The 21064-nt window shown below is 38.0% G+C and overlaps 1 protein-coding gene across 2 annotated transcripts in view; it reads left to right on the top strand.

The window, feature by feature from the left end:
• The window catches only part of LOC150079387 (mitogen-activated protein kinase kinase kinase 20-like), a 269330-nt gene that overhangs the window by 859 nt on the left and 247407 nt on the right, over nt 1-21064 (top strand). The gene's annotated exons all lie outside the window — the stretch shown is intronic.

Here is a 21064-nt window from a genome sequence, read left to right as displayed (position 1 = left end):
TCTGTGGGGCCCCAATCGAAGGAGCCATCGAAGTCTCAACATAGATAAACGAGACCCCTTAACCCTTTTTGCGTCCATGTCCCCAAGTACTTTTTCACGGCCCTGCCCATGGGGGAAATGGATTCCAAGGATTTTTTCATATTAATTGTTGGGGGGGGGGTATTATACTGATGGCATTTGAATTATTATATAAATAGTTATACTAAATGTAATGAGGGAGCAATCAAGAAAATTAGTAAACTAACTAGTGAAAAAGATTTGGTAAAATTCCAGAACACGGTGCCCCTTTGAAAATCACGTGCGTAACCTGCTATGATTAGCGTTAGTTAGGGTGTTTATCCCACCCTTGCCGCTGTTTTAAAATCGGGAACTCGTTTTCCTATTTTAAAACAGCTGGAAGAGGGAGAATAAACACCCCAAGACCATGGCAGGCTGAAGGTGCACCATGTTCTGGAGTATAGCGAAAGATTTTTCAGTGATTTGTTTTCATTTGCTTATTAATTACCAGAAGTGCAGTCAACAAAACTAAGAAGGATAAATTAAATCAGGCAAACTATTGAAGTGTAATTCACAACATAAAAATGCTTCCAGTATTTTAGAGCAAGGGAATATGAAAATGATCTAATTTATAACCTGTGTCATTGTTTGTTTTGATTTGTGTATTTTAAAAATTTTTTTTTTTTTATAATTTAATTATTTTGGTGGAGTCATTATGTCTGCTCATGACACATATTCCAACAAATTGAGAAGTGCAGAGATAATTCAAATTACAGTACTATAGGATTGTTGTAGAATATTTCAGTAGTTTATTTTGAAATCAAAAATGAAATTTGTAGTAAATCATACAAATTTTATTTTGACTCAAATTATAAATGAGGCGTAAAATCAATGCCTGTTGCATTATAATTTAACTTTGATAAAATGCATTTACCAAACCTGATTGAATACTCAATAGCATAGGATATAAGGTTGTTACTATCATAATGTTTAAGCAAACAGTTTTTATTTATGTTTCAAGCCAGACAGATACAGCGACAAGAGTAGTTTTCAATATATTTAATATTTTCATAGATGCGGAAGATATACAACTGTGGAAAATTAAATTGCCTGTTAAGTTATATTAACTATTAAGAAAATCTCTCAGGATGAGCATATCTAGTGAATATAACACATTTGATAGACAAACATTTTAAACATCTACCATTCTTGCCTAAAGAAACTATTTTTCCCATTTTTTTCTAGGATAGGTCTGTTGTTTTCTTAGCAAGTGATCTATATATTTTTTCACTGGTGTTTATATATAAAGAGATCATTCCCCATATTCAACTCACTAATGGGCATACTTATTATTTTTTATTTGAAAAGCTTTTGTAGCATTTTTAAATTATGCAGAATCTCAGTTTGGAATTTAGAAAATCTGGTCACTTTATCAATACTACATGAAGTTTAAATAAAGTAATTAATGCATGGTTTTACAGTTACACAACTACTATTGTTGACATGATAGACTAACTTGAACTTTAGGTTTGAAAATTCAAAAGGTGTAAAACAATTGCTATGGATAGAACCAAGTGATACTTGAAGGAAAATTGAAGAATAATAAAAATAATGTGGTGTTAAATTAAACAGTAACTGCTTTGTTGTTTTTTACAGAATTGCATCTGCCTGGACATAGTATAATTTTATATGAGATCAACTCATAGTCTGGGGATTATCACCTATTTTTGCTGATAAACTATATTTATTTGTAAAAAGGCAATGCTATTCGGTTAACTGAAAAAAAAAGTTTGGATTTCAACACCATTTAGCATCTCATATTATGCTTTGTGTGAAAGTTACACGAATATTTTTCCTCACCTTTCTTATATTGATGTTAAAATGATGAACCTGGTGAATGACCATCTCTTTCATGAAAAAAAAAAAGAGTATTTCCGGTAAGGTGAGTTTAAACTTGAAGAAATCAATTTAATTCATCATTGAATTGTCAGGTGATGGGATATTTAGCGTAGCTACCCATGAGATAGTAGCAGAGGAAAGTTGTCTGTTATTAGATAAAGTAATTAACGCATGGTTTTACAGTTACAGAACTACTATTGTTGGCATGATAGACTAACTTGAATTTTAGGTTTGAAAATTCAAAAGGTGTAAAACAAATAGTGGCAGAGATGATAACTTAAATAACAAATTTATATTGCTAAAATAAAACTGACTCTGAAATTAAAACACTGTTTTCAAAACCTTTGTTACAGTAAAAAAAAAAAAAAAAACCACAAATAACTAAGAATTTGGTTTGCTAATATCAGCTAATGAGTAATCTAAATATAATTTCAGAAAAATAAAATGAAAATGAGCATACCGGTGATCTCCTGTAAAGATTACATGAAACATTCCACAAAATTTAAGGCGCCTTCGTAGCCAGGTGGGAAAGGAGCAGCAGTGCATAGCACATGCTTCTTAATTAGACCAGGGTTCGAGCCCATCACCACCAAATACGGAGCATGTGGAAAGGTCAGGGAATGACCACCGCACCGGAGCAATATGGCCTTAGTTGCTAATGCTCCTAAAAACCAAATAACAACAACAAAATTTAATTACAAATTAAATTAAGGTACATGTCATATATAAAACTTGGCTTTTTCTCTCCAACTAAGCAACTTCATGCCACTTGTGGTATTTTATATAATATCAGATATATTCAGTATTTAGTTTAGGACATGAATGCATTTTGTCCCAAGGGGTTGAAATCTGGTGAGTATGGGCTTGGCACACCCAGGAGCCTGAGCTGGATATCATCATTCTTCTCTTTCTTGGCGATTCCCTTCTACTTCTGACTCTCTCTCTCTCTCTCTCACTCTCTCTCACAGAGAGATTCCCTTCTACTTCTGACCATATGGTAATAATAATAAATTCACCATATGGGTAATAATAATAAATTCAAAGAACATAATATTCCAAAAAGAAAAACATCTTATTAGTAGTGGCAAATAATGCAAGAAAGCAAGCTTATATAGCTTCAGACAAAAAATAAAAAAAAATAAAACACTTTGCATTTCACCTATCCATTACCTTCAGTAGTTTGTCTAGTTTTTCCTTGAATTTAAGTTATCCACTTCCAAAACAAGAGATGGAAGTTTGTTCTGGCAATCAGTCGCCACTGGCTAAAAGCAGACTTCCACACATCTGTTCTGCAACCATCCTTCAATTTGAATTTAAGCTCTCTAATGTGTGTAGTCTAAGCAAGAGGAAGAATCGCATCAGCATTGAGCTTGCTCAATTTGGTGAGGGGAACCATTTTGTTCCCCTCACCAATCTTGTTATCCTTTTCTGTACCCATTCAAGCAGCTCTACATCCTTCCTAAAATGAGGCCTTCAGACCTGTATACAGCACCCAAGATGTGGCCTGAACATTGTCTTTTACAATGGAATAATCACTTCCTTATCCATTCTAGCAAAATACATTTTTATCATTGACAACCTCACGAGCTGCCCTGGTAACCTGGCAAAATTTGCACTGCTCAGAAAACTTCTCAGGGCAACTTGAAATGAAATGTGTAGTATAGCATTTTTTCCTTAAAAAAGTAAAAGAAAAATATAAAATTACAATTACAATACATTTTTTATCAATCAATCATAGTATTTATTTGTTATATGAGCGTTGTTAGTATGTATTTGTCCTATATAAACTATAATATTATTTATATCAGTTATTTTAAAAAAGGCGAGGAAGACTACTTTTATTTTATATATTTTTCTTTAGATTTTCCTAGTTTTAAATTTCTTCTCCTTCCGAAGATTTTAAAAAGTTTTTAAAAAGTTTTTGAATTAAAAAGTATTTGAATGTGGAATGCTTAATATGGAGCTTACAATTTGAGACAAATTATTTGCCTCTGGAAATTTTGAGAAAAATTGTGCCCATTTTTTATCAACACTCATTTTATTTTCTTCATTTCTAAGTGATGAAAAAATACCTTTAGAATTCAAATTTCTTCAAAAAGCAAATCTAAGTTAACATTTTCGTTGTTGAATATTTCTATTAATTCTTGAATTTTATTTAAATGTTGGTAGATAATGTTAAATATAGTTTTTTTTTAATTTATTGTCATTAAAATCAAACCACTTTTCTAGATATGTAATAGCTTTTTAATGAAAATTCAAATCGTGTAATTTCTTGATTTCAAAATTACTTCACTTTAACAATTAAAAAAAAAACGAAAATTCACTTGAGAGTTATTACTAAAAAATAATGTATGCATTAGATTAATTAATATGATATACATTTAATTTAAAACAACAAAGAGAAAAAAATTCTCAATTTTCTCTTATTATTAGAATTAATTTTTAACACATTCGTTAGATTCCAATAAGAATTAAGTAAAAATACGTAAAATCAATAAATTAACAGTTTTTTTCTCTCTTATCGGGACATATGATGGTATTATTGTGAAGTGGGACTTGAAGTTCTGAATCAGGAAAATCCTGGCCATATCAGGACGGTTGGCCACCCTGATCCATTTTCAACTTGAATTTATGTCCTCTCATGTGTGTGTGTGTGTGTGTGTGGTCTTAGCAAGATGAAGAATGCCATTAACATTTAGCTTACTCAATCCTTTCAAGATCTTAAACACTTCAATCAGCTCTCTCCGCACTGTCTAGTCTCCAGATGCTGCTATTTGCAGAACTGGATCCTTTCTAGGTAAGAGCACACTTTTGTTCCCTTCACCAATCTAGTTGCCCTTCTCTGCAACCATTCCAGCAGCTCTACATCCTTCCTAAAGTGAGGCCTCCAGACCTGTATACATTACTCAAAATGTAGCATTGCTCAAAATGCTAGCAAGGTTTCTGTATCTCATTGACAAAACCCCGTGATCTGTCCTGTCAACATATCTGCACTGCTCAGAGAATTTTATATCTGACTGTACAATTACCCAAGGTCTCTTTCATTTTCTGTTACCCTGAGTGTAGTACCATACAGTTCATAAGTTACTCTGATATTATTGCTACCCATATGCAGTATCTTGCATTTGTCAATGTTAAGCATCAACTGCCATTTCTAAGCAAATCAACCTAATTTTCCTAGATCTTGCTGCAGAACTAATAACATTAGTCCATGAAGGGAAGTGTCCATTAATAACCACACTGTCTTCTTCCAGTCCTTTATCCATAGCAGCAGCATGCCCTTAACATTACACTGCTACAATTTGTACAGCAGTCTTTTATGTGCAACAGTATCAAAGGCTTTCCTGAAATCCAGGTATATGATATCAAAATTATTTTTTGATCAGTTCCTTTGTGACTGCGTCATAATATACAATAAATTGGTTAGACAAGATTTTCCCTTCAGAAACCTGAGTTATAATAGCAATCGTGGCATGTGATGCAAGAAAGCAAGTGTATGAGCTTATGTAGCATCATCAGCAAGGATTTCTTTACTTATATAAACTCTAAAAGGAAGGGGATGAATCTGATTGGTCTACTTGACATCGATGGTTCGACCTGTTGATGATCCTGCTCAGATAGCAAACAAACTGAATAAGTATTTTGTATCTACATTCACACATGAGGAATTATTAAGGGCTGAAAATGGCAGAAGGTTATCAAATTGTAGCAGGATACTTAATGATTTTGTAATAACTGAGAGCAAAGTGGAGGAGAAATTGTTCAAGTTAAACATAAGAAAAGCACCTGGGGTGGATGGGATCTATCCAGTTATATTAAAGGAGGTGGCAAAGCAACTAAGAAAACCCTTAGCCAATCATGAGAGCATCTTTGGACTGAGGGAAGGTTCCCACAGACTGGAGATGTGCAAATGTATCCCCAATTCACAAAGGGGGATCGAAGGGTGACAAGAGTAATTACAGACCAGTTAGTTTAACTTCTGTTCTGGGTAAAATAATGGAGTCACTGGTTAAAGATACATTGCAGGATCATCTAGACAAGACTGCACAATAATTCAGACACAGCATGGGTTTGTTAAGGGAAAGCCTTTCCTGACAAATTTCATAGGATATTACGATGTGGTTACAAAGGAACTGGATGCAAAAAATAATTTTGATATCATATATTTGGATTTCAGGAAAGCTTTTGACACTGTTGCGCATGGAAGAATATTGTACAAATTGGAGCAGAATGGTATTAAGGGTAAGTTGCTACAATGGATAAAAGGATGGTTAAGTGGGAGAAGACAGAGGGTGGTAATCAATGGGTGCTGCTCTTTGTGGATTAATGTTATTAGTGGAGTCCCACAGGGTTCGGTGTTGGGTCCACTGTTGTTTTGTATATTTATCAATGATATTGATGAAGGTATATCAGGCTTAATGTCGAAGTTTGCAGTTGATACAAAGGTTGGAAGGGTTGTTAATAACAGTAATGGCAGTATGCTACTGCAACAGGATCTAGATAATTTGGGCAGATGGGCTAAGAAGTAGCAACTGAAGTTTAACCTTGACAAATGCAAAGTACTGCATATGGGTAGAAGTAACCCCAGAGAAACGTACCAACTGTGTGGTACTACACTTAAGGTGGTAGAAAATGAAAAAGACCTGGGAGTAATTGTGCAGTCAGATATGAAGTTTTCTGAGCAATGCAGACAGGCTGCCAGGGTAGGTCATGGGGTTTTGTCAATGATATATAGGAATTTTGCTAGCAGGGAGAAGGAGGTGATTGTCCTTCTGTATAACGCAATGGTCAGGCCATGCCTTGAGTAGTGCGTACAGGTCTGAAGGCCTCATTTTAGGAAGGATATAGATTTACTTGAGCCTGTACAGAGAAGGGCAACAAGATTGGTGAGGGGAATGAAGGGATCCTCTTACCAAGAGAGGCTTAAGTTCTGCAAATTGCAGTGGCTGGAAACTAGGCACCTGCGCGGTGATCTGATTGAGGTGTAAAAGGCCGTGAATGGGTTGAGCACGCTGAATTCTGATGGGATCCTTCCACTTGTTCAGATTACGAACCTAAGGGGGCATAAATTCATTCAGATGTAGAATGATGTGCGGAAATTTGCCTTTAGCCAGTGGGTGGTTAATTGCTGGAACAAACTTCCATCTGTCATTGTGGAAGTTGATAGGTTGAATAAATTTAAGGAGAAACTGGACAGGCATTTGGAGGGAATGGTGTGATTACTTTTTTTTTTTTCTTTTCTTTTTTTCTGGCTGATGCTGCATAAGCTCATACACTTGCTTTCTTGCATCACATGCCACTACTACTACCACCACCCAAAAAAAAAGAAAAAAAAATTCACACAACCATTCCCTCTAAATGTTTGTCCAGTTCCTCCTTAAATTTATTTACCCTATCAACTTCCATGACAGATGGAAGTTTGTTTCAGCAATTAACCACACACTGGCTAAAGGCAAATTTCTGCACGTCTCTTCTACAGCTGTCTTTCCCCAATTTGAATTTATGCCCCTTAGGTTTGTAATCTGAACAATTGGAAGAATCCCATCAGAATTCAGCATGCCCAACCTATTCAAGGTCTTATACACCTCAGTCAGATCACCTTGCAGGTACCTAGTCTCCAGCTGCTGCAATTTGCAGAACTGAAGCCTCTCTTGGTAAGTGGATCTCTTCGTTCCCATTACCAATCTTGTTGCCCTTCTCTCTGTACACGCTCAAGAAAATCTACTTCCTTCCTAAAATGAGACCTCCAGACCTGTACACAGTACTCAAGGCGTGGCCTGACCATTGCCTTATACAGAGGGACAATCACCTCCTTTTCCCTGCTAGCAAAATTCCTTTATATCATTGACAAAATCCTATGACCTGCTCTTGCAGCCTGTCTGCATTGTTCAAAAAACTTCACATCTAACTGCAAAATTACTCCCAGGTCTTTTTCATTTTCTACCACCCCTAAGGGGTTGTAGAAAATGAAGCAAGTATAGTATCACACAGTTGGTACGTTTCTATGGGGTTACTTCTACCCATATGCAGTACTTTGCTTTTGTCAATGTTAAACTTCAGTTGCCACTTCTCAGCCCATCTTCCCAAATTTTCTAGATCCTGTTGCAGTAGCACACTGCCATTACTGTCATTAACAACCCTTGCCAATCTTTGTATCATCTGCAAACTTCGACACTAAGCCTGATATACCTTCATCAATATCGTTGATAAATATACAAAACAACAGTGGACCCAACACCGAACTCTGTGGGACTCCACTAATAACATTAGTCCACGAAGAGCAGTGCCCATTGATTACCACCCTCTGTCTTCTCAATAAACTGGGATCAATGCCACCTAATGGTTCTTTTATCTGCAGATTCTTAATGCACAAATTATTACTGCTGATAAGATCAAGAGTATTACTCTCTCTTGTTGCCTCCCTAACATGTTGCCGTAGAAAACAGTCACAAATCCGCAGAAGTCTTGCTAGTCTGTGAGTGACCAACCCACAAGTTCCAGTCATTATCTGGAAAGTTAAAATTGTCCATTATATGACATTCTGACTTATTGACCCACTCTGTTTCTCTGTACAGTTCTTTGTTTCTGTAGGTCTATAACTGACTTCTGCTCTCATTTTTGCTTTTCCAGTGCTTATTTCATGCCAAACTGATTCAACATTGCACTGACCACCCATGTTGACTGGATGAACTGCCTTTGATTTTATGTGCTTAATTAAGAGCATAACCACCCCCTCCTATCCTGTTTGTCTTTACTGTACAGCAGAGTTGGGGCACCTGGTGCTGCTTGACAATCAACTCTATCCTTTCTATACATATTGTACTCCCCGTATTCAAATTATGCATCCCTTATATCTGAGTATATATTGTACTCTCCGTATTAAAATTATGCATCCCTTATATCTATATTAGTGACATGACGTCTCTGCTATCCCCATACTGTCTGCATTTGATGACTTAATCAGTACTCCAAATTGATCAAATTTATTTACAATGCTCTTAGCATTAATGTACATGCAAGTATACATGCACCTGTTCTTAGTCACCCTAACACAGCCCATGTATTCATTTGTTCCATGATGATCCACAGCACGGCTTGAAATTCCCAACTCCTTGCTTTAAAGGGTGCTGCTGCTTCCAATAGAATCAGTGCAAGAACCGCTTGCACCTCTGGTTAATCTGTTAGTCTATGTATCCCCTCGGGCAAGCAGTTTTCCGATCTACCTATCTCTGCAACAATATTATCAGTAAATATTTTGCATCCCTTCTATTTAATCTTATCTTATCTTCTTTAATCTTCTCCTGATAACAAGCACAGATCATGCTGAGAAAAATTCTACTCCATGAGCCCCGCACAATCTCTTCAGGGTCAAACTAATTGACAAGGCTCTCATCATATACTCTCTCCTATCATGTGTGTGTGCAGAATTCAGACACTTTCAAATTTAACCCTAACTAGCACAATTTTTTTTAACATTGCCCTATACTTGTTAAATAATTCTGCAGATCTTCTACTCCTAATGTCATTAGCACCAGTATGTACAACAAAATCACCTTTTGTGCCTTTAAAAGATGATATATGCCCTGCAGTGTCATCAACTTTTTCCCCTTGCAGATATACCCTGATCCAATTCCACCTTTTTGCACAATATCATTTCCCATTTTCCTGACAGTAGAGTCACACACAAGAACTAACTCCTGTGGACCAGTGCATTCTGTCTTGGGGTTGCTGCTGTGTTGTCTGATGCTCAAATGTGGGCTCTGGCTTTAGCCATTTTCATAGCTAGATATTAGGGAAAACAGTTGTTATTAGGGATAACATTTAGGTTCTGTATAGCTCTTACTTGGAAAATCACTTCAATAAACAAGATTGAAATTTCAAAGTCTGCTGTTTTGATTTCTATAAGTAATGCTCCAAGAATTGCAAATTATCCACATGTGTGGGTAATTTGCAATTGATGATGTTACCAACAGCAAATTCAAAATGGGAAGCATTCAAAGAATTAATCTTGGAAGCTACTAGGCTTTTCATACCAACTAAGAAATATTGTTCAAGGTTTAGGCCTAAATGGATGTCAGATGAACTAATGAAATTTTTTATTTTTTTATTTTATTTTGTTAGTTGTTGGCGCATCGGCTTCTGTGGCCATAATGCATCTCCCAAAGGTTTTTGCATTTACCCTGATCCAAGCCCAAGGGGGGATTTGAACCCACGACCTTTGGGTTTGCCAGGCAGGTACTTTACCTACCCGGCTAGTCCGGTCGGCCTAATGAGATGTGTGGCAGAGAAGAAAAATGCATGGGATACATTTAAATTAACAGGTGACACAGAAGCCTATGATAGATATAAGCTAGTCTGTAATCAAGTTACAAAGGAGGTTAGGAAGGCAAAGGCAGATTACAAGAAATCTTTGGCAAAGTATGCAAAGATAAACAGCAAAGAGTTTTACTTATGTAAACTCTAGAAGGAATGGGATGAATCAGATTGGTCCACTTGATATCGATGTTTCAATTGTTGATGATCCTGCTCAGGTAGCTAACAAATTAAATATTTTGCATCTACATTCACACATGAGGAGTTATTCAGATTGGTCCACTTGATATTAATGTTTGGAGGGGAGTGCTAGATGTGTATTAAACTCTGGCAGTAAGCTAGATGATTTTGCAATAAATGAGAGTAAAGTGGAGGAGAAACTGTTGCAGATAAACATAAGAAAGGCACCTGGGGTGGATGGGATCTATCCAGTTATATTAAAGGAGGCAGCAAAGGATGTAAGCAAACCTTAGCCATAATTATGAAAGCTTCCTTGGACTCAGGGAAGATACCTATGGCTGGAGATTTGCAAATGTGTCCCCAAATTCAAAATGGAGGATCAAAGGGCAACAAAAGTAATTACAGACCTGCTAGTTTAACTTCTGTTCCAGGGAAATTAATGGAGGCACTGGTTAAAGAAGCACTGCAGGATCATCTAGACAAGACTTCAGTTATAGCTTGGACACAGCATGGGTTTGTTAAGGGAAAGTCTTGTCTGACTGATTTGATTGGATACTATGATGTGGTCACAAAGGAACTGGATGCAAAGAATAATTTTGATATCTTATATTTGGATCTTAGAAAGGGTTTTGATACTGTTGCACATGGAAGACTGCTGCACAAATTGGAGCAGTGTGGCACTGGAGGCAAATTGCTGCTGTGATTAAAGGGATGGTTGAGTGGCAGAAGGCAGTAATCAATGGACATTACTCTTTGTGGACTAATGTTATTAATGAATCCCCAGGGATCTGTGTTGGGTCCATTGTTGTTTTCTGTATTTATTAATGATATTTATGATGGTATATCAGGCTTAATGTCTAAGTTTGCAGATGATACGAAGGTTGGCAGGGTTGTTAATGACACTAATGACAGTATGCTAATGCAACAGGATCTACAAAAGTTGAGCAGATGGGCTGAGAGGTGGCAACTGAAGTTCAACATTTACAAATGTAAAGTACTGCCTATGGGTAGCAGCAACCCCAGAGTGACGTGGAAACTGTGTGGTACTACTCTGACAGTGGTAGAGAATGAAAAAGATGTGGGGTAATTGTGCAGTCAGATATGACATTTTCTGAGCAGTGCAGATTGTCTGCAAGAGTAGCTGATGGTGTCTTGTGAATGATATTCAGGAATTTTTCTAGCAGGGATAAGGAGGTGATTATCTCCTTGTATAAAGCAATGGTCAGGCCACACCTTGAGTACTGCATACAGGTCTGGAAGCCTCATTTTTCTCTGTACTCTGGAACGAGTACAGAGAAGGGCAACAAGATTAGTGAATGGAGTAAAGGATTGCTCTTACAAAGAAAGGCTTAAGTTTTGCAAATTACAGTGTCTGGAGACTAGGCACCTGCGAGGGGATCTGACTGATGTGTATAAGGCCTTGAATGGTTTGAGCCTGCTCAATGCTGATGGGATTCTTCCTCTTGCTCAGAATAATCGCCTGAGAGGGCATAAATTCAAATTTTGGAAATGAGAGTTGTAGAATAGATGTGTGGAAGTTTGCCTTGGGTGGTTGATTGATGGAACAAACTTCCATCTGTCATTGTAGAAGTTGATAGCTTAAATAGATTCAAACCAGAACTAGACAAACATTTGGAGCAAATTAATGGGTGAAATGAGTTTTTTTTTTTTGGCTGATGCTGTATAAGCTTGCTTTTTTCATCATATGCCCATGCTAATGTTATTGCACATCATATGCAATTCATTACAACTTTAAACATTAATAAGACAGCGTAAAGAGGTATCCAGTTTAACTGCCTGCATGAGAATAGTCTACTTTAATTGTTGAGTAGTTTAGCAGGATTAATGGCATTATGTTTCAGATGGCAATTATATGCATTGAATAGTCCAGAGGAAGAAAATGCTGTTTAGTTGTTTCTCATGATCCTAAGAAATCAGACTTATGAGAATTTTATTCTTTCATGCAGATAATTTATTGATTTTCAGCTGGATCTGCAATTAAAGAAAATTGATCATTCCAGCTTTAAATGGGAATTAAACTCTTTAATATATCATTTTTGACTTAATTTTTTCCACATACCAAATTTTAATATTTGTAATTGAAAATTTTATGCAAAGTGAGAGCAATGTACCTGTGTTCAGTTTTCATCATAAGCAGAGGCCTAACATGGTGAACGTGGCCCCAGCCATATGAACTAACTCATCATAGGTGCTGAATGCAGTTAGACTAGGAATAATTAAATTCATATTAATTTTTAAAATATGAAAATTGTCATTATCTAAATCAGTTATTAAAGAAACCTTTCTCTTTTATATAAATGCACTATCTGATGACCAATAATTTAATTATTAATTTTATAATTTAATTATATTTATGAAAACAGAGAGATTCCTGATATTTGGCCATAGGTGTTAAAATTCCTTGTTATGCTCCTGATCATTAGTGCCAGATTTGGGCATCAGGCAAAGGCAAATAGACCTTGTGGCCTTGCTATCATTTTCTTTTGTGAGAATCAAAATCTATAATTAAACATTTTGGTGCCTTTTCATGTTCTTAGGGCTTTATCACATCAAAAATGAGGTATTATTGAAAGTTTAGACTTAAATGGATGTCAGTTCATCTGACATCCATTTAGGGATAATTATAAATTAACAGGGGGTACAGAAAACTACAATGAGTACAAACTAGTTTGCAGTTAAGTCACTAAGGAGGTTAGAGAAGCTGACACAGATTATGAAAAGTTCCTGCCTAAGAATGCAAATAAAAGTAGTAAAGAATTCTTAGCTTATGTTAACACTAGAGGAAAAGGGATTAGCATTACTAGAGGCATTTGATGCAAGAAAGCAAGGTTATGCAGCATCAGCCAAAAAAAAAAAAAAAAAACCCCACTTCCACTTCACCCCTCTGTTCGTTCAAAATACCTGTCCAGCTGAGCCTTAAACTTATTTAGGCTATCAACTTCCACAGCAAGGGATGGAAGTCTTCCACCAACCAACCACCCGCTTGCTAACGGCAAATTTCCGCACATCTATCCTACATCTGTCTTTCCTCAATTTGAATTTATGCCCTCTCAGGTGATTATTCTGAGCAAGAGAAAGAATCCCATCAGCATTGAGCATGCTCAAACCATTCAAGGCTTTATACACCTCTATCAGATCACCTCGCTGGTGCCTAGTCTCCAGACACTGTAATTTGCAAAACTTAAGCCTTTCTTCGTAAGAGCACCCCTTTGTTCCATTCACTAATCTTGTTGCCCTTCTCTGTACTCGTTCCAGCAGCTCTACATCCTTCTTGAAATGAGGCCTCCAGACCTGTATACAGTACTCTAGGTGTGGCCTGACCATTGCCTTATACAAGGGAATAATCACTTCCTTATCCCTGCTAGAAACATTCCTATATATCATTGACAATATACCATGAGCTACTCTTGCAGCCCATCTGCACTGCTCAGAGAACTTCATATCTGCCTGCACAACCACCCCCAGGTCCTTTTATTCTCTACCACTGTCAGTGTAGTACCACAGAGTTGATATGTTGCTCTGCGTTTGCTGTTTCCCATATGTAGTAATTTACATTTGTCAATGTTAAACTTCATTTGCCACCTCTCAGCCCATCTGCTCAACCTTTCCAGATCCTGTTGCAGCAGCATAGTGTCAGTAGTGTCCTTGACAACAATGCCTTGACAACTTTTGTATCGTCTGCAAACTTGGACATTAAGCTTGATATACCATCATCAATATCATTTATAAATATAGAAAACAATAATGGACCCAACACTGAACCCTGAAGGACTCCACTAATAACATTAATCCACGATGAGCAGTGTCCATTGATTACCACTCTGTCTTCCACCCCTTTATCCATAGCAGCAATTTGCCTCCAATGCCACACTTCTCCAATTTGTGCAGCAGTCTTCCATGTGCAACAGTATCAAAAGCCTTTCTAAGATCCAAGTAGATAATATCAAAGTTATTCCCTGCATCCAGTTCTTTTGTGACTGCATCATAGTATCCAATCAAATTGGTCAGGCAAGACTTCCCCTTAACAAAGCCATGCTGTGTCCGAGCTATAACTGAAGTCTTGTCTAGATGATCCTGCAGTGCTTCTTTAACCAGTGCCTCCATTAATTTTCCTGGAACAGAAGTTAAACTTACAGGTCTATAATTATTTGTGTCAGCCTTTGATCCTCCTTTGTGAATTGGGGTCACATTTGCACATCTCCAGTTTGTGGATACCTCCCCTGAGTCCAAGGAAGTTCTCATAATTATGGCTAATGGTTTGCTTACTTCCTTTGCTGCCCCCTTTAATATAACTGGATAGATCCCATCCACCCCAGGTGCCTTCCTTGTGTTTATCTTCAACAATTTCTCCTCCACTTTACTCTCAGTTATTACAAGATTCTCTAGCTTACTGCCAAAGTTGAATACACCTCTGCATTCCCCTCGATGAATAACTCCTCATGTGTGAATGTCGATGCAAAATATTCATTTAGTTTGTTAGCTACCTGAGCAGGATCATCAACAGTTGACCCATCGATATCAAGTGGACCAATATGATTCATCTCCTTCCTTCTAGAGTTTACATTAGTAAAGAACTCTTTGCTGTTTTTCTTTGCATCCCTTGCCAAAGATTTCTCGTAATCTGCCTTCGCCTGCCTAACCTCCTTTGTAACTTGGTTACAAATCAACTTGTATCTATCATAGGTTTCTGTGTCACGTGTTAATTTGTATGTATCCCATGTATTTTTCTTCTCTGCCATATGTCTCATTAGTTCATTGGACATTCATTTAGGCATAAACCTTGGACAATATTTCTTATTTGGCATGTAAAGCCTAGTAGCTTCCAAGATAAGTTCTTTGAATGCTTCCCATTTTGAATTTGCTGTTGGTAACATCATCAGTTGGTCCCACTGTATAGAATTTAAATACTGTCTCAGACCATCGTAGTCACCTTTACGAAAAAAATAACCCGTCCCGTTACCTCTAATGGTAGTTACCTCTTTGAGTAAATCCCACCTCAGCACACTGTGATCACTTCCACCTAGTGGTTCCTTTATCTGCAGATGCTTAATGCATGAGGAATCACTACTGATAATCAAATCAAGAGTATTACTCCCTCTAGTTGCCTCCCAAACATGCTGATGTAGAAAACAATCATCCAATAAATCCACAAAAGCCTTGCTAGTGTGTGTGAGTGACCAGCCCACAAATTCCAGTCAATATCTGGGAAATTAAAATCCCCCATTATAGGACTCTCCGATGTACTGGCCCACTCTATTTCCCTGTACAGTTTCTTATTATACTCATCGGAGTCATTAGGCCTAAAGCACACTCCTACTCTCAATTTTGTAGGACCTCCCAATGCTTGTGTCACACCAAACTGACTTGACACTGCACTGTCCAGCGATGTCGACTGGCTTCACTTCCTTGGATTTTATGTGTTTCTTAACTAATAGCATAACCCCTCCTCCCTTTCTATCCTTTCTGTAGACATTGTACTCCCCAAATTCCAGTTCTGCATTCCTTATATCTGTGTGACACCACGTCTCTGAAATCCCCACAATATCAGCCTTTGATGTTTTGAGCAATACCTCAAATTCATCAAATGTATTTACTAAACTCCTAGCATTGGTGTACACGCAAGTATACATGCACCTGTTTCTATTCTTAGCTACCCTAAAACAACCAATGTGTTTACTTGTACCGCAGTGACTCCCAGCAGTTTCTGAAATATCCTGCATCTTGTTTTTCAGGCTTCTGCTCGTTCCAATAGAAGCAGTGCAAGAATCACTTTCACCTCTGAAGTAGGTACTGTTAATCTATTAGTCTTTGTATCCCCCCCCAAGCTAGCAGTTTTCCGACCCACCTAACACTGCCTCGATAGCATCATCCGATAGTATGAACCACATTTGCCAACTAGATATGAATGGCATAACTAATGAAAAGTTTTTAGGGATGGGGTCACTAGAAGCACACCAAGTTAAAACTGTGACAGAATGATTTTGTGATAACTGAGAAGAAAGTGGAAGATAAAAGTAACTAATGCACCTGGTACTGATGTGATCTGTCTAGTTATATTAAAAGAAGCAACAAGAGATAAGCAACCCTTCAGGATACACATCTCCAATCTATAGGATTGGTGATGTGCAAATGTCTCTCCTAGTCAAAAAGGGACAATAAAGGACTAAGTGAGTATAGACTTGTGAGCTTGACTTCTGTTCCAGGAAAAATAATGGAGTCAGATATTAAAGAAGTATTACAGGAAGGAATGGAACTATATGGAAATCATAGCATTGGTTTGTTAAGGGCGATCCTGTCTGACCAATCTGATTAGATACTATGACGCAATAGCAAAGGAGGCCCCGGGTGCCAAGCAATTGACTGAGCAATTTCCCAAATTTACAGTTATTTTATGTTCTTGACGTTAATAAATCTATTCATTTAATAACAGCTTGTGTTACAAAAGCACTTGTACAGAACAAGAAAGGAAAGACACCTTTCTTTATTTTTCTTACTTGTATTACTAACACTTACTACTTTACGCTTGCTCACACCAGGCACTGCTTCCTGCCTCCCCATGACGGGGCCGGAAACCTTGGCAGAAAAGCTAATCTGTCAAGGGCCAAAAGGAGCAAACATGGATCAAAATGTGTTTCTGCCTCTAGGACCAACAAGCTCTCGGCCAGAGTTACATTTTGAATATGACACGTCGCAACCCAAGAGGTTAAAAACCATTTCCTCAGCAACAAAATTTCCTGCACTTCTTATAATGCACTCTCTTGCAGAGCAGCCTCTCAGTAAGCTCTCTCCATTCCTTATCCAGAAACACCTGGAAAGTCTTGCAGGATCTCCTAAGACAGTCAAGAGACTGCAATCAGGGGACCTACTAGTGGAGTCAATAAAACATGAACATTTGGAGAAACTACTAAAACTTACAAACTTTGCTGGAATTCCAGTAAAGGTTTCTCCACATGCAACTCTAAATTCATCCAAAGGTGTTATATCCAGCTGGAATCTATTGAATGTCACGGAGGAGGAGATAATGCAAGAACTTCAAGATCAAAATGTCATTGCAGTGAAAAGGATTATGACTAAAAAAGACAATACACTCACGCCTACAAGGAATATTATTCTCACTTTCCATACGCCAAATCTACCATCATCAATAAAAGCAGGCTATCTACTCTGCTGTATTAGGCCCTGCATTCCTAATCCATTGAAATGTTTTAAGTGCCAAAAGTATGGCCACTCTCAAAGTGCATGCAGAGGAAACCAAGTTTGCCCCAATTGTGGGTCCTCTGATCACACTAAAAGTGATTGCTGAGCAAAAGAAATGGCCTGCCTCAACTGTAAAGGCAACCATCCTGCTTATTCAAGGACATGCAACAAATGGAAAACTGAAAAGAAAATTGTAATATAAGATTTAAATAAAGTAAGTTTTCAAGAAGCAAGGAAAGTAATTGCTCCCAGTATGACTAAGCGTACATATGCCAGTATTGCACAAAAATACCAATCAGTTGCCACCCAAACTGATGTTACAGTCCCTTCAAACACTTTAATCTCTGACTGGGCTTGGGCTGTTCTCGTTCAGCAACAGTCCAATATCCCTAAGCAGTTGAACCAGGTAAGTAATACTGCACTTACAGTACCAGCTACATCTCCTTCCCCAGTTATTGCTTCTATATCGAATAATTGAAGCTCACATTTAAAAAAGAATGTCCAAGAAACATCTATGGATACAATTGACTCATCCAGACAGGAAGAACCGATCTTAGAAATATATGAGGAAGAAGAAATGGACACCAGTTGGCTATTCTTCTTAAAAAAAGACAAATCAAAGCCTGAACATCACAAGCCAGTCACATTAAAAAAACAGTCAGACACAGCTCCTTCTACTAAACACCAGTAATGCCTTATATTCTACAATGGAATTGTAGAGGATTTCATAGCAACCTTAATGATATTCAAGTCTTAATTAACTGCTACTCTCCGGTTGGTTTCTGTCTACAGGAAACCTGTCTAACTCCTCAAATTTCCACCAACATAAAGAACTATGCCATCTATCGACAAGACCATAATACTTGAAATGCTGTACATGGGGGCATGGCTATCTTGGTCAGCTCAAAGATCCTGACCAAGCAGATTGTTTTGCAAACTGAAATTGAAGTTGTCGCTGTACATTTGATAACCCAGATTGCATTAACACTAGTATCAGTCTATCTCCCACCAAGTCATACCTTCTCTTACCAAGATCTTGGAAACCTGATAATGCAATTACCTTCCCCTGTCTGTCTCTTGGGTGATTTCAATGGCCACCACCCTTTATGGGGATCGACAAAATTAGATACACATGGCTGCCTAATTCAAACCTTTCTAGATAAGCAAAACCTTACTGTTCTTTAATACTGGTGCATCTATTCACAGGCGCCTCCATAGCCAGGTGGGCAGGAGCAGAATTGCGTAGCACACGCTTCTTGATTAGACTGGGGTTCGAGCCCGTGACCACGAAATACGGAGAATACGGAAAGGTCAGGGAATGACCACCGCATATCCCCGAAGCAATATGGCATTAGTTGCTAATGCTCCTAAAAAAAAAAGAAACCAAAGAAGCACCCACTCACATGCAATTGCCAACTGGACAAACTTCTGCAATCGATCTATCAATATGCTCCCCGATTCTGTTTCCAATCAGAATGTTCTGTTATGGAGGATCCCTTGGGCAGTGACCATTTTCCAATTATTTGTGATCTGCTCACTGCACAACCACCATTAGTCAAACCCTGCAGAAAATGGAAGTTCTCTCAAGCCAACTGGGTCAAATTTCAATCGGTTCTCACCCTGGATGAGCAATATTAGCATTAGCATTAGTAGAGGCATATGATGCAAGAAAGCAAGCTTATTCAGCATCAGCCAAAAAAAAAAAAAAAAAAACCCACAACCACTACTCCCATTTCACTCCTCCGTTCATTCGAAATACCTGTCCAGCTGAGCCTTAAATTTGTTTAGGCTATCAACTTCAACAACAAGTGATGGAAGTCTATTCCACAAACCAACTGCCCGCTGGCTAAAGGCAAATTTCCACACATCTATCCGACATCCATCCTTCCTCCATTTGAATTTATGCCCTCTCAGGTGATTATTCTGAGCAAGAGGAAGAATCCCATTGGCACTGAGCATGCTCAAGCCATTCAAAGCCTTATACACCTCTATCAGACCACCTCGCCGATGCCTAGTCTCCAGACTCTGTAATTTGCAAAATTTAAGCCTTTCTTCGTAAGAGCAACCCTTTGTTCCATTCACTAATCTTGTTGCCCTTCTCTGTACTCGTTACAGCAGCTCTACATCCTTCTTGAAATGAGGCCTCCAGACCTGTATACAGTACTCAAGGTGTGGCCTGACCAATGCCTTATACAAGGGAATAATCACATCCCTATCCCTGCTAGAAAAATTCCTGTATATCATTGACAAGACACCATGAGCTACTCTTGCAGCCCGTCTGCACTGCTCAGAGAACTTCATATCTGCCTGCACAATTACCACCAGGTCCTTTTCATTCTCTACCACTGTCAGCATAGTACCACAGAGTTGATACATTGATCTGGGGTTACTGTTTCCCATATGTAGTACTTTACATTTGTCAATGTTAAACTTCATTTGCCACCTCTCAGCCCATCTGCTCAACCTTTCCAGATCCTGTTGCAGCAGCATAGCATCAGTAGTGTCCTTAACAACCCTGCCAACCTTTGTATCATCTGCAGACTTGGACATTAAGCTTGATATACCATCATCAATATCATTTATAAATACAGAAAACAACAATGGACCCAACACTGAACCCTGAGGAACTCCACTAATAACATTAGTCCATGTTCAGCAGTGTCCATTGATTACCACTCTCTGTCTTCTGCCACTCAACCATCCCTTTATCCCCTAGCAGCAATTTGCCTCAAATGCCACACTGCTCCAATTTGTGCAGCAGTCTTCCGTGCGCAACAGTATCAAATGCCTTTCTAAGATCCAAATATATAATATCAAAGTTATTCCCTGCATCCAGTTCTTTTGTGACTACATCATAGTATCCAATCAAATTGGTCAGACAAGACCCTTAACAAAACCATGCTGTGTCTGAGCTATAACTGAATTCTTGTCCAGATGATGCTGCAGTGCTTCTTTAACCAGTGCCTCCATTAATTTTCCTGGAACCGAAGTTAAACTAACAGGTCTATAATTACTTGTGTCAGTCTTTGATCCTCCTTTGTGAATTGGGGTTACATTTGCACATCTCCAGTCTATGGGTACCTCCCCTGAGTCCAAAGAAACTCTCATAATTATGGCTAGGGGTTTGCTTACTTCCTCCGCTGCCTCCTTCAATATAACTGGATAGATCCCATCCACCCCGGGTGCCTTTTTTATGTTTATCCTCAACAATTTCTCCTCCACTTTCCTCTCAGTTATTAGAAAATCAACTAGCTCACTGCCAATGTTTACTTCACCTACGACATTCCCCTTCCTGAATAACTCCTCATGTGTGAATGTAGATGCAAAATACTTGTTTAGATTGTGAGCCACCTGAGCAGGATCCTCAACTGTTGAACCATCAACATCCAGTGGACCAATCTGATTCATCCCTTTCCTTCTTGAGTTTAAATAGGTAAAGAACTCTTTTCTGTTTTTC

Source organism: Mastigoproctus giganteus, chromosome 10 (assembly GCF_048544385.1).
Source record: "Mastigoproctus giganteus isolate SK-2022 chromosome 10, ASM4854438v1, whole genome shotgun sequence".
NCBI classification, from domain to species: domain Eukaryota; kingdom Metazoa; phylum Arthropoda; class Arachnida; order Uropygi; family Thelyphonidae; genus Mastigoproctus; species Mastigoproctus giganteus.
The sequence above is the reverse complement of the archived record's forward strand: the minus strand, read 5'-3'. Positions and strand labels throughout refer to the sequence as shown.